The sequence below is a fragment of the Pollicipes pollicipes genome, unplaced genomic scaffold (genome assembly GCF_011947565.3).
Source record: "Pollicipes pollicipes isolate AB1234 unplaced genomic scaffold, Ppol_2.1 Scaffold_5724;HRSCAF=6776_pilon_pilon_pilon, whole genome shotgun sequence".
In the NCBI taxonomy this organism is placed as follows: Eukaryota; Metazoa; Arthropoda; class Thecostraca; order Pollicipedomorpha; family Pollicipedidae; genus Pollicipes; species Pollicipes pollicipes.
The window spans coordinates 42,645,395-42,659,260 of NW_023596746.1; the positions used below are offsets into that span (position 1 = coordinate 42,645,395).

Here is a 13,866-nt window from a genome sequence, read left to right on the forward strand (position 1 = left end):
CTTGTGGTTTACTGCCTTTAGATGTATATTACGATGGTTTCTGAGGGATTTGATTCCAGGTGACAAGACGATTCAAAATTTCGTGGGTGACAGAAAGACACCTTTTCAGCCATGTTGGTAGATTTTAAAGCAATCTATCCTGCAGACGCATTTAAATAATCAGTTAACTACATAACCATCAACTACCCCGGATCGACTCCTCATCTCACTAAGCTGATGATAATTCGGAGCGGAGAAGAGTAATATAGGAGATAGCTCATATAGCATTGCCAGCTTCTGGTTCTGCAAAGTTTGAACGAGTTCACATCTAAAATTGGTGTGTTACCAGAGGCGTGTTGCACGACGGATCAAAAGATATCCAGGAATGAGCAGGCGCGCTCGTTCGATTCATCACGGAGATAAAAGGGACACCCTAAACGGCCTGCTCCTTCAGAGTGTGGTCACGCAGGTCCCCAACTTTGCAGACAACCAGAGGGCATGTTGGGTTAAGGGGTGCTGTCCGCCGGACGTGTCAGCCTGGTCTCTGGTTAGGATGAACCTGTCGTTGCTTTGCGGAGTGACTTGTCGAATAGCAGTGATTGTAGTGTCGGTGTCGGGTTGCGAGCAATGGCTTCGGAAGTGAAGTTCATCGCCCTGTACAGATACCCACCTGAGGAGAAGGCGATCGGCCGAAAATGTTCTTCAGGCAAGTAACGGCAGAGCCAGTAGTACCTAGTCCGCTGCCGGGAGCGGACGGTACAGGCACGAGTTTCCATTACTAGGTCAGAGAGCACCAGGAAGGAGTGAATCTGAAACGATAGATGATACAGACTAGCACACCTTCGAATTGGGCCACACTTCAGTGCAACGAATGTCACGGTGGGAGCAGGAATTAAAGAAACACAGCACAGATGAGTTCAAGTTTCTCACGCGGATGCCTGAAAAGAATACACTATACTTGCCCTCCAAAATTTGTCGCGTATCAGGTATCTGGCAATGCTGAAAACAAGGGCAAAGATCTGCGTAAATGATAGGGGGAGGGGAGGAAGTGCTGGCCAAGAGCCTGACAACCTTACTTCTCTCCATAGCTGTGTTTTTCAACCATTGCGCCCAGTTCGTTACGAAGAACGACAATTTTTAGTTACATTTTTTGCATCTAACACTGAAAAGCAAGGGCCATGCAATGTTGTCTTTGGATGGAAACAAGTCTTGTCCACGAAATAATGCGTGAAAAGGTAGGCTTGACCAATATCTAACCATATCTTCACCTTCAGTAATACCTCAGCGCAGTATATTGGGAGATCCATGTCTACAATGTCGGCTCAGACCCTCCTTTTGACTAAAATAGTGCAACAAATGAAAGAACTAAGTATCACACAGACTTATCTTTCCGAGCATTATTTGGTGCCCACAAGTGCGCCAAACATGCTGTTCACATTTACAGGAGACTGATAGCTAAAAACAATCTGAAAATAAAAATCGCTGTTGAATCGCCGTCGTCCAAGGCAGGTCCGTTCAGAAACAAACATTGTGTAGATGGTTAGGTGGCAAGCGTTCAGAATGGTTTCCCAGTCATTTACAAAACTAACGCCCCTGACCAAAAGCATGTGTACCTTTGGTGCGTAAAAAGGTAAGTTCTGGTGTGACTTTGCTTTGACCAAATAACCTTCAAGGTACATCATATTTTGAGCGTATGGTCTCATACCAATTGAGATGCCTGGACACCATTGACTTCCCAAGAAGGAAGCTCCTTCTGTGAGCGTGACATTATTATGCTACCAGCATGTGGCCAGGCGCTAGTTGGACAGCATGGCACAGTTTCAACGAGATCGGAAGGGTTAACACTGAGTCTATTATGTTCAACATGTAAATATTATATCAGCCTTGCCGACGTACATGCAAATATCATGGCTCTGTAGCAATATTTGTAGTGACTAACATGTGGTCCCACGGCCTACGGAACTAGTTTTACGGAACTTAAATGCATTTGAAGAACATAGGTTAGATGATTAAAGTTATGCTACGCTCTTCTGAAATGCCTTTCGACTTCGAAATCGGCAAAGTTTACAGAGCACATGCGACGATTATGAAAATAAGGCTCGAGGGAAAGCGTCATAAAAGCTGTGAATAAATGGCGATTAATGTTTGACCAAATCTAGCATTATTTCTTTGGCTGACGTGCCATATCATATCCACCAATAACAGGTTAGGCACACATGAGCCAGGGATTTAGCCATATGTTGGCATGTAAATGCCTGGAAAGAGATGTAGTGCTGGCTCTTCGCACGTCAAGGACGTAAAAAGTCATCGGCCGGCACGGCTCCGTTTGGCAATAGAACCAGCGACATGTGATCCAGAACAACTGAACCATGACGGCTGAATCAGGGACAGCTGAGCCAGTAAAACATAACCTAGTGACAGCTGGCTTAGTGATAACTTGCTCTGTGACAACTGACTCAGTGGCTTTCGAGCCAGTGGCAACTGACCCAGGGCAACGGCACCAGTGTCAACTATCCCTGTTCAACTAAACCAGAGACAAATGAACCAGGGACAACCGAACTAAGTACAATGAACCAGAGACAGCTGAACCGATGACGGGTAAACTGCGGACACTCTCTGGCCAGCATTTGGCAGCCCGTGGGTTCCACACCGCTAGCAATGCCAAACAGAGCTTGGCAGAGATTCTGAGACTCCCGACTGATGCCTTCACGGGAGCCGATCTGCAGTATGAGAGTACCACGTGGTTGGTCCTACTCGGCCAAGTGACGACAAAAGTCCTGAGGTTTTGCGGCGCACTGGCCCTTACCATTCTACGTCAATCTGAGACGAGGACGAGGGCAGCTCTTTCATGGCTTGAAGCGTCGCCCGCATCTCGATGACTGAATTGAGCACCACTTGGCCAACACCATTGTGACCAGTGCAACGACGCACCTATGTAAAAAGCTACCAATGACGAAAACAATGCAGAATTGCAGACCAAGCACAACGTTTGGCCCACGTTCGATTACGAGAGAGGCGAATGGGCATCTGGGCAGATCCACCACTGGGAACACTTGAGGACAATGTCTCCAGTGTTTTTTTAAGGATCGCGAAGGCTACTGGATACCGTTCCCAGTATTTCTATCCGTCCTTATAACGTGTCCCAGAAGGTCAAAGGATGCGTAGGTGGACGGACCAACTTGCTGCCTGATGCAAGTAGCGCAATCTGAAGGGTTGGATAAATGAAAATTAACGTGAATCATGGGTTCAACCAGGGGGAGGAAGGACAGGGAGCCCGGATCGCACAGAATCGGGCTTTTATCACAACAGATGGCTTCTGACTGAACTTATTATGTAACAGAAATATGATTCCTAATCCGTCAGTCTTCAGAAGCTGGCGTAGAGCTCACCGGTGACATCATCGTTCGTGCAATGACCAATGGCGCAGATAGGATTTTCTTAGGGGAGGGAGCTGTCAGCTCGGCAAGACCTAATCACGCTGATTTTCAACTTCCGGTCAGAAACTATCCATGGTGCTCAAAGAAAAATGAGAGTCTAAGGGGAGATATTCCCCCACCCCAGCACGCCAACGCAATTGCCATTTCGGATATTGTTCCGTGACGTCATAAGCACGGAACGGGCTGTCAACACATGCTGAGCCAATGAAAAAGAACTTGAAATGCATGCAGCCAGAACCGCAACCAAAACACCTGTGCGCGAACACGAGCACCTGGAACGCACCTTTATGCTCTGGTGGTCCAGAAACAGCACAGCATAAAACGGCACTCCAAAATGACTGTCGACCGCTATGAGCTACCCGCTTGCCACTTTGTCGTTATCGTGCCACTTTGGCGTCATCATGTCATCATGCATTTAGTAACCCCTGCACTGCAACACCACCCGTGACCAGGGCAGGTGACGGATCTGCATGCTATTAGCCGTATCTGGCAGCCACCCGTGACTCGGGATTGCTGCTGCTGCTGTTGCTGCCGGGATTTGAGTCGGTTGTGAAGGCCGCCGCAAGGAATCCTGGTACACTACCACCTCGATACAGATAAAAGAAGTTCTCGCGGGCTAAGGCGACACAGTTGCGCGTCTCGATGACAAGGTCCGACACACCACGAATGAGTTGCTCTGAAATGTAACGGTCACAGGTGTGCCAGGTCAACACAGACACGACCATCGGGCATTACAGCGACATCCCATGACGCTGGCGATAGGACCCATGTGGAAAATATATGCAGGTCAAAAGTAAAATATTCTGTTTGCAATTGCAGTTTCAAAGGGCGGTCCGGCAGTTCGTGACAGGGGTGTCGTTTTGTGTGAATGCTTAAGCGCAGCCGAGCAAAGGGAACGAGAGTCCTAAGCCCCAAATTTAGAAGTTTATGTATTTATGTACGTGTTGTGATATGCATATACTAGTGCATTGCATGTGACCGTACAAATCTGCATATACATATGCATAAATGAAGGTATAGTTGGCTACAAATCAAAGTATAATTGACCTTCATCAGTCAATTATCTCATCATTCTCTCAGCAAGCTCATAACCGCCCGCATTAAACATTTAGCTTCGTTAAGTAAATCAAAGGTGAGAATTTCCTAGAATGGTCACGTATATTATAATATATCAACTAAGCCCATTAAGTTCAGATGCCAGCGTTTCAGAGATCTATTGTCTATCCTCAGTTAAAGCGAATATCGAAGCGCACGGCTGGTCAGGATTGCAAACAAGATTGGGCGAGAAGAACGATGTAGTTTTGCCACGTAAAACCCCTTCGGACGTGATCAGTATAAGAAGGACTGTCAAGATAACACGGACGGGTGATATAATGAGGAACTGGGAAGCAGGTCGCACGTCGCATGGCAAAGGTAACACAGTATGTCAACTGTTTTTAATGGTTGGATGGCTCCTCTGATATATCGAATAACCCCAAGTATGGAAAGCCGGCGGCGGCAATTAAAGAAGGCAGCCCTGAGGGTGGTTGCTGCCAGACTTTGTCGCTTTGATCTTATTGGTTGTGTTTTCCGGGAAGGGAAAGTTGGGGGCACCACAGTTGTCGGTTTGCTTTTTTTGGGGTGGGACACTGGCCGCCCAATGCTCAGTCTGCCCCCCTCCCCCCCACCCCCCCCCCCCCACCCCTCAACGGGTGAGTTGGCCCTCCAACCCTTTGGGGCCCAAGCTCATATAGAATGTAACGAAAAAGCGCCCGAAACTACATAAAGTTCAAGAAAGGCTTCCACTAATGTTTCACAGGTAAAGAGCCGAAGAAAATGAAATATACGACGTCATGTCAAGTTTAGGGCATCTGACTGAGTTAGTCACGGCGTTATAGCTCCGCAGTCGTTCCGTGTTTACTTGTGTTTATTCTTCTGTTTTTTTCCTGTATGCCGCATGTTTTAAAGTACACGATTTATATCTTTGGCTGACTGTGTTCTAGTTTTTTTCTGGCTGTGGGAGCGTTTGGCATTTTTTCAGCTATGTTTAAGTTATACATATCGCAGCGAGTTATGACGCTTTGCTACGACGCCTTACCGGAATGGGGAAAACAAGGCGTTACAAAGTTATTGGCCGTCTATATTTCGGAGGAACCCTTGAAAGGTGTCGACCTCCACTTCAGCATGAATATTTGATGAAACGGTTGAAGAACCTGACGGTCGACAACAGCCGACTAAACCGACAGCGGTAATCGTCCGACCATGACCACCAGCACAAGCTGTGTCGAACACGCCCAATGGCCTCTGCACTCCGCCTTGCGACAATCGGCGGGGAGTTTCCATGACAGACATTATTAGCCGACGCAACTCAACTTACGCTCTTTGCTCCCGAAGCCGTTCACGTCTAGCAACGTCTGAAGCCACATAACATCGACTTCATGTCGATTGCCGAAAGCTGGTTTTCGACGATCGACGCCGAGCAAAATTATAATGGTACCCAACGACAGGATTTTTCGCCGACATAGAGCAGGCAACTTATTAGACCAGGACCCGTATTTCTCTATTCTTTTTGGGAGGACATCAACTCTATAACATTACCGGGAGGAAATTGAGTCAAATCTGGGAGGTAACCTACTCTTTTTTAAATGTAGATGGCGCTAGTTTTTCTCCGCTTGTCTCAACAATCCTATTTTGCGAAACTCACTGAGTCTTAACGACCGTAACACGCGCAATGGCTACGTGTCAGGCTTAGCCCTGGGGGCCCATTTCCCAAGCAGGGGACAAGGGTCCCTTGCAACAATGAGGGCTTCTCTGTTGGTCAGACCCACAGTGGCTAATAGAGGGCCAATGTTTGCAAGGGGGCCTCGGGAAGGCTAGGGCAGCATCTGAATGACAGCGACAGGGACGGGGTGCTGAAAAGCCAGAGACGTCTTGCGTTGGTCGTGGTCCTCTGACAGTGAAAGCTCGAATTAATAACGCGGTAACAGAAGGCACTTTGTCGGGCAAGGCCCCGGTACCGAACGTGAGGCTCTCCATGCTACTTCAGGCAGGGGCCCGTTATGCCGAACCGGGGCCCATCCTAAATTCCTAATCCTAAGCAGGAACCCATCCTAATCTCTGTGCCAATTACTGGACACCTGCGACGATAAGGGATGTTTTGCGTCATTGAGGGGACCCAGCGTCTATTTGGGAACAAATGGCCGGGTTAGGGGGGCCTCCGGTGTCAAGTAGGCGACCAATGTATGATGCATGCCTCTTACGTTTTCTGCATCGGCCAGGGTATTCCGCCCCTGTGTCACCGGCATGACGGCCGGCAGACACCCCACACTGTAACCGAAGGGCCCTGAAGCACCTGACCGGGAAGTGAGCCGTGCCCCCCGTTGGTCTGCCCACTGGTTCCCTTACCCGGGAAAGGAAAGGGATTTCCTTAGCATTGAACAGGGCAGATCACAATGAGGTAAAAATGAGAAGGCCAACACAAACGAGGCGTCCATTCTTGATTCAGGCCATCATGTGAAGTGAATTGCATAAAGCAGTTTTGGGCTTGCATGATCGCAATCTTAGGAGCAACAGCACCAGTGGCCGGGGCTTCAGTTTCCGTGAGAGCGAGCGGCATTGGCCAATGCAGATAGCACTGGGTGGTGGGTGCCCGGCACCCGAGAACAGCCACCGTGAAGAAATGGTCCAAAAATCTCTTAAAAATCAATTCGTACCGTTGAGAAACTGGACTGCCGCGTATCTTCAGCTTAAACAATTTTGAGCTTATGCTCTGGAGGGAGAAACAGGGAAAACAACACAAAAACAGAGATTCTATATTTACTTGTCTAGTTTACCACCAAATCCTTGCAGCGGTTCACGATGCAATGAATGCAAGTCAGTTTATACTATAAATATAAAATTGCTCACGTGAAACATACTCTCGGAATACCTTCCAAGCGATTCATTTGACGCCCGAATGCGTTCAAAGGTAACTCCTCCAGAAGCATTGTCATTTTCGTCCGCCCGTTGGTCACTGCCTAGTGTCAGACAAGCACGACGCGGCACGCCCTCTGGAGACTGCAACGCCGAGCGTAGGTGGTTTTACTTGAGTTGATTTTTCTGCCTTTTTCCTGTATACTGCATGTTTTGTTATAAGACCGGCGCGCAAGGCCAAAACTGGGTTATGTAATTCTTCTCCTACTTGATTCTGAACAAATTCGGGCATTTTGATAACAAAACAGGCTGATGTGGATGCAAATTTACGACCTCAGTTCGATCTAAATCTACGTTTACGATGACTCTGTACAGCCCGGAAAATTCCGGCACAGCCCCCGAGTGCTATCGACTTAGAACGAGTCCATAGAAACATTGTAAATTGAGTAACGCCGGTGTGTTTCCTTCAGTTTATTAACTTCAAACACATGAAAGCATTGCACCTATTGATGAATCCTGGTTTTAAAGAAGGGCCTCCACTCAAAATCATGTGGGCCATATCCAATTACTGCTATTTGTGGTGGGGGCCTTTCCCCAGGGTAAAGGTTGTATAACCCTGCGTCCCATGCCCATTACCAAGACTCTGGCTGTGTCCCAGCGTCGGTACGCTCACTGAGCGCCGAGTATGCGTACGTAAGTATCATCGCATGGTAATTGAAAAAACCAGACAACTAGCAATACTGTTACAATCAACCTAAATTACGCAATACATTAATATGACGGATGTTTCATTTTTCACGCACTGGAAGTGAAACGAATCACAGCTGCTTTCCCTTCAGAGGTGTAAAAGCTTGGAACAGTGTCCCCCAGACGAATGGCTGGCTTTACATTTTGTGTTAACACCTGCTCGGGTGGGGGTCAAATTGACCACCCCGAGGATATTTCCGGCACGGTTTCCGAACGGCGCGGCATAGCGGCGCCAAGTTTGGCGTACCAATAGATAATTGAATAGCAGATCATGTGGCATCACAAAATTAGATGTACTGTGCAAGATCGCTGGCCTAAGGCAGGTCAAAGTCGCGCTATCGATTTAGCGGAGTCGACTTCTGAGGATTTGTTCAATCTGATAAAATATCGGAGTGTTAGACGAATCCATGCATGTGAAAGATTTCCTTAGGTAACACACCAAATAAATGAACAAATTCTATTGACCTAGGATCAGACGTGAGGGTCAGGCCAAGGTCAAAACCAACCTGTTTCATTGCTCCAGAGCCTGCTGTGCGGGGTAGTTTCTGGTGCGCCTTTTAAATTTATTGATAATGGGAACCGCATAGAACACTTTCCATGGAATTCTTAAAGGTCAAAACAGGTCACTGACCTGGAATAACCCAAGTCAACATTTTGTTTTTAGAAGTATACTGCTTGGCGTAACCTTTGTCGCTGATTTATATACAAAACTCAGGGCAGTCTTCTTTGATTTTGGCAACCATAACCTTAGAAACGTCAAGCAAGGTAACTTGAGTTGAACGAGCATGCAACTTTTTACTCAGAGGAGGTATCTAGATTCTGGACATGCATTTAAGACGATTTTGAAGTTTGACCTTGTTTGACCTTATTCGGCACGAAGTTCATGACCTAGGGACCTTAAACTCTGACCCAAGCGAGTTTACGTACGGGCCAACACGCCCTATGAACATGGTCTCTTTAGCTCTCTTTTGGATTATGAGATCTCGGTGGTCAACTTGACCCCCACCCGAGCAAAGGTTTTTCAACCGGCGGCCCGGGCTCGTGTTAATCGAAAGGAGCAGGGAAAGTACATTTTTAACAGAAGGGCATCTGCCTAAGCGTGTTTGCAGGAATGTTAAGAATCATGTTCTTAAACTGTACGTGAAATAAACATTAACGGTATTTCACGTGAAATTGTTTACATTAATGTTCACCAAAATGCATACGTTTTATCAATGAAATTTAGGTGTCTTGGGAACCCGCGTATAAATGGATTATGATAGCCAAATATAGTGTGAACACTGGACGCGTTATTGTTGTGAGCGAAAGAATCAGCACACAAATTCCTAAGCACGAAATGGCAAATTATACATAACTTTAATTTCCAGTTTGCAAGAGAGCTGTAACTGCAATTCCTTCAGCTTCACGGAAGAGGCGCTTTTACAAAAAGCAGATGCAATCTGTGTGGCTTCCGTGCATGATTGCTGTGGCTAAGCACATGAGCTGTAAAGGATATCTAAGCATGTTTTACACACACATACGTATATATATATATATATATATATATATATATATAAATGATATCCAAAACATTAGGCACGAGATCCGAGAAGGTCTTGGCCCTGTCCCCTTATGACGACGACTTCCACGAATCTAGCCCTCATCCCCCCCCACACGAACATTTTCAGAAATCGACCACCCATGAGGGGCATTAATCGCATGGTCAAGCGTCTTGACAGAGCTGTTGCCATGCCAATTATATAGCAGCCCTTAATCTGTGCTCGGTTTTTGGATCTCACAGCATACAATGACATTTTTCAGTTATTTGTCGTCATTTGGACTGTTTTCATGGTGACGTTGCACACTTGTTTTGTCTTGTAGTATGTCAAAGTTGGATAAGGTCCTCGTTGTAAATGCTAGCGACGCTGGTTTTTAATGATCTCGCGAAGACCCGTCCACCGAATTCGCCTGACGATAGAGAATGCATCCCTGTCCCACTTTATCTGAAAAAAATACGCGTGCATGCAATATGATGAATGTAGGAAATAACAACTTTTAGACATGCCAAACGTAACTAGATATTGATACATTGGGAGGGGGAGCGCTACGGGTTGTGAGTTTGGGAGCAGGAGTTTCCGGGGGCCTACTGGACAAAATGGGATCTTCTTCACAGGGGGGGGGGGGGGGGGAGGGACTCCTTAGGCAGTGTGGTATTCAGCGGGGAGTGGCACCGAGGGCATGTGCTCTCTTACCAAACTGTTATATGCATCATATCAAAGAAAGTCAATGTCGACAGATAAAAGATTCTGAATGGGGCCTTTTAATTCGCCAGCAAACGGTCTTACAACCAACAGCAGGGTGCCAAGTCCCAAGAAAAGAGCCTCCTGATGCATAAGGGACCCCATTTTTGAGAATGGGGTGCTTGCGATTAACGAGTGGGCTTCGAGTATAGCCAAGAAGCCTCCGCACCCCAACGCAAAGGCATCGTGATCCGAAACCGCAGCCACCTGACGATGCATGAAATGGGCTCCTGTTGCTAGGAATACGCCATCGAGATGCATAAAACGAGCATCCTGAATGAAAAGAGCGGTTCAACACGGAACATGGGCCTGCCTCGTTTGTAACTGGGCCTCCCCCTGTATCGTAGCAGGGTCCCACTAAAGGTTACCATGCAGCGCGGCTAACATCAGTTCCTCCACACCACCTAAAACATTGCATGTTTGTTCGTCGCGATAGCTCGGTTTGTTAGAGCGCCTTTATTCCCTTGACTACTCGAGACGGTTAAGTCTGCTGCCAAGTCGGGAGCGATGAACGAGGAGGCAGAACACTGCTTCCTTGCCACCTGGTGTATCTGCGAAGCTGGAGAGCTTGACATGCATTTGTAAATATATCCAGGCAATTAAGCAACAACTACCCAAATACATTTGTGCCATGCAAACGCAACGTGCATATGACGGAAAGGAGAAATGGTGGTACGTTGGTTGGACCTTAGACCTTCAATAACTGGGGACATCTCCGCAATCGTATATCCATCGACGTCATCATAATAGTCCGCATATTCATACGTGGGAGAGTAGAATGTTTTCGGCATGGTCTGTCCTCGTGCCGCAGATCGGCAAGCAGAAGCCGGCCAGACTCCTGTGAAGTTAGAATCTTCGGCACGGCGGCAGGAGCCGTGAAATCTCGTACTTCAATCAGGCGTGTGACTGTACCCAGAATGGTTTCAAGGTGAACGAAAAATGCATCCGACATAGATCAACACAACACCGAAATTGGCCCGTTTAAATAAACAATTTTTAGGCTGCGTGAAAGATCCCTTCTCAGTGATGCGTACATGACCAGGCTGGTGAATGGGTCATAACTTGCCGGAGATTTTCCAGCGCGCATGTGTGTTGTTAACTCATGCAACACTGGCAGGACTAAATAACCCAGTGTTGATGCAGCCCAGATGGCTTAGTGATGCACTCGAACGCGATGGCAGATCGTGCTGCTGTCTTTCAGACGCGACGAAGCGACTTCACGTCACAACTAACTAGGTCTATAACTGACTAGGTCCACCGACTAGGTCACAGCTACTACCAACTGGATCCACAAGAGCACTTATTTCCACAGATGGGTAATCCCAAATAAAAAATTGTACACACTCGATAGCATTCACATATTGCCGACCGATTTCCATATTTTGTCCACTCAACTTGCAGCATACGTTCTCTTTAAGTACACCGGTCTAACAAGTCTGATCACTATCTGTTCAGTCTAGCCAGTCTCACCGGCGTTCAGTTGACCAAATACTTACACGGAATGCGGTGAGTGAATCGGCGTGGGTAGTCTCCCAATAATATGACAGCGGTGGTGGTGAGAACGGCTGCGATCGCCTCTTCTTCCTAGCCGGCGGGGGTGATGGAAAGCCGCGAGGGGACGGCGGCCCGCCTGGCACACACCACAGAGTGACGTCACCCACTACGTGTGACGCGTGTTAGTGACGTCGCATATGACCTGGCGACGCTGATCGAGCTGCTGACGTTGTTTATGCTCCAGACTTATCGGGAGCGTGTTTGACGACAATAACATACGCCTGATGAAAAATAGAAACACGACTGACGTCCTGATGAATCCAGTTAGTTCGTAGAAAGTGTGAATAAATGATACTGACAATTTATATGAGTAGTATTATGTTTCTAAATTTGGTTAAGTCATTGGATAGCCTTTACCGCATTATGAACATAGCATAACAATACCTAATTCAAGCAACTGTACGACCCAGACCGGGTCCGACTATTTTCGTTCAAACCAAGGCTCTGCATTACAGTGTTTGACCTTGCAGCAACGATGTCGGTCATCGGTCGTCACAAATCTCAAGTTCTAAAATGTAAGTAAAGACGGACTTAAACCTGGCCTGAGCATAAGGGCTGCTCGATACACCGACCTCAAACACGTAATGCCATGCCAAAGACGAACCAAAGATAACGACAAAAAAGGTCACTACAGTGCGTGACGCACTAATGATTGAAGCCATAAACGCAACGATGCATGTACGCGAACCGTCTAGCTTACTGTTCAAGGTCCGGTCGCTGGAAAATTTGAACGCGAGGATCATCCGAAATGGGTGGCGATGGCGCCGACGGTGGTCCATCTGTGGGCCATGCAGCAAGCAGCCTTACAAGCGGTCAACAGCTGGCATGTCCACACTGCGAAGTTAATGTAGCATCTCGGTCAACTATCATATGCTGCGATGCATATAGGTGATATGTGCGTTTGACCAACACCATGGCATGTGTGCCACAGACGTGCAAAGTTTCTCCTCTTGCAGTCGGAAATAATCAACAGCACCGCCATTTCAAAGATGTAATAGGTCTGAACCGAGAGGTTTTACTTGCGGCGCTATTTCAGTTGTAAGACGTGTGCTGAGATATTGGAGGAAGCGCAGACGAAAAGGGATCTCTTATTACTACATTACCACCGCAGCGTACACGGGGAAAGGGGGCCTGTCCCAATTAAGCGGTCACCAAAACATTCAGTCTTAGTCCGAATGTCCATCTGCAGATTCCGTTCGATCAAGAGGCAGCGAACTAGCCGACCCACAATGATCATAAACACTTCTACAGCACCACGCAGCGCAGGTTAAAATACATCACGTGCATGAGGGAGCGCTCCACATTCGAACATATTACAGGTTGCATGAGATGTAATACAGTCAATATCACCTTTAACTATTATTATGCTTCGAAATGGAAGAACCATTATAAACAACATACTTTCTCTACTTAGTACATATTCCCTTCAACACGGCACTGTTTGATTACGCCATGGAACGTTTAAATAACGTTAGAGGTGCTGACAAACTGGCCGTGCAAATTGGCAGCCTACATCTCACCTTTAGCACTTCAACTTGCCGAGAGTTGGCGGTGGCCGTGCTGTCGTGTTTACTAAAGTAAATATAAGTATGAACTGGTGTATTGACCCTCTTTCGTGGCGTTCTTCCACATTCTTGCTGAGTTTAAGTTGTTTGCTTGTACTCACTTACTCGGTTATCGCATTAATATCAAGTTATTCTATTGGAAGCCCTATTTCTATAATGGCTATTGTTCACACCCAACTTCTTGAATTTTGTACCGCAAAACGTAAGTCGTGCTTAAAACTTGCACCGTCTGCACAACATTGATGCTAATTAATGTCCGTTTTACCTGGAAGCGGTGCTCACGAAGGCCAGACCTGAACGACTCGACGATTACATTCTTCTTGAATTTGAACGTCTCACCCACAATGGGGTGGGGGTATTTAAATGGTATTTATGTGGCGTTATGTACGCCTGATTTACCCTAAAATAGTCTGC

The 13,866-nt window shown here is 47.0% G+C and overlaps 1 long non-coding RNA gene across 1 annotated transcript; it reads right to left on the bottom strand.

Annotated features, from left to right (window-relative positions):
* Positions 1-6: 6 nt before the first annotated feature.
* LOC119103824 (uncharacterized) lies at positions 7-12,666 on the bottom strand. The gene is made up of 3 exons (XR_005094819.1): positions 12,588-12,666; positions 11,830-11,963; positions 7-788 (listed from the first exon to the last, which is right to left on the bottom strand). It is a non-coding gene; the product is annotated as an uncharacterized LOC119103824 (long non-coding RNA).
* Positions 12,667-13,866: the final 1,200 nt, after the last annotated feature.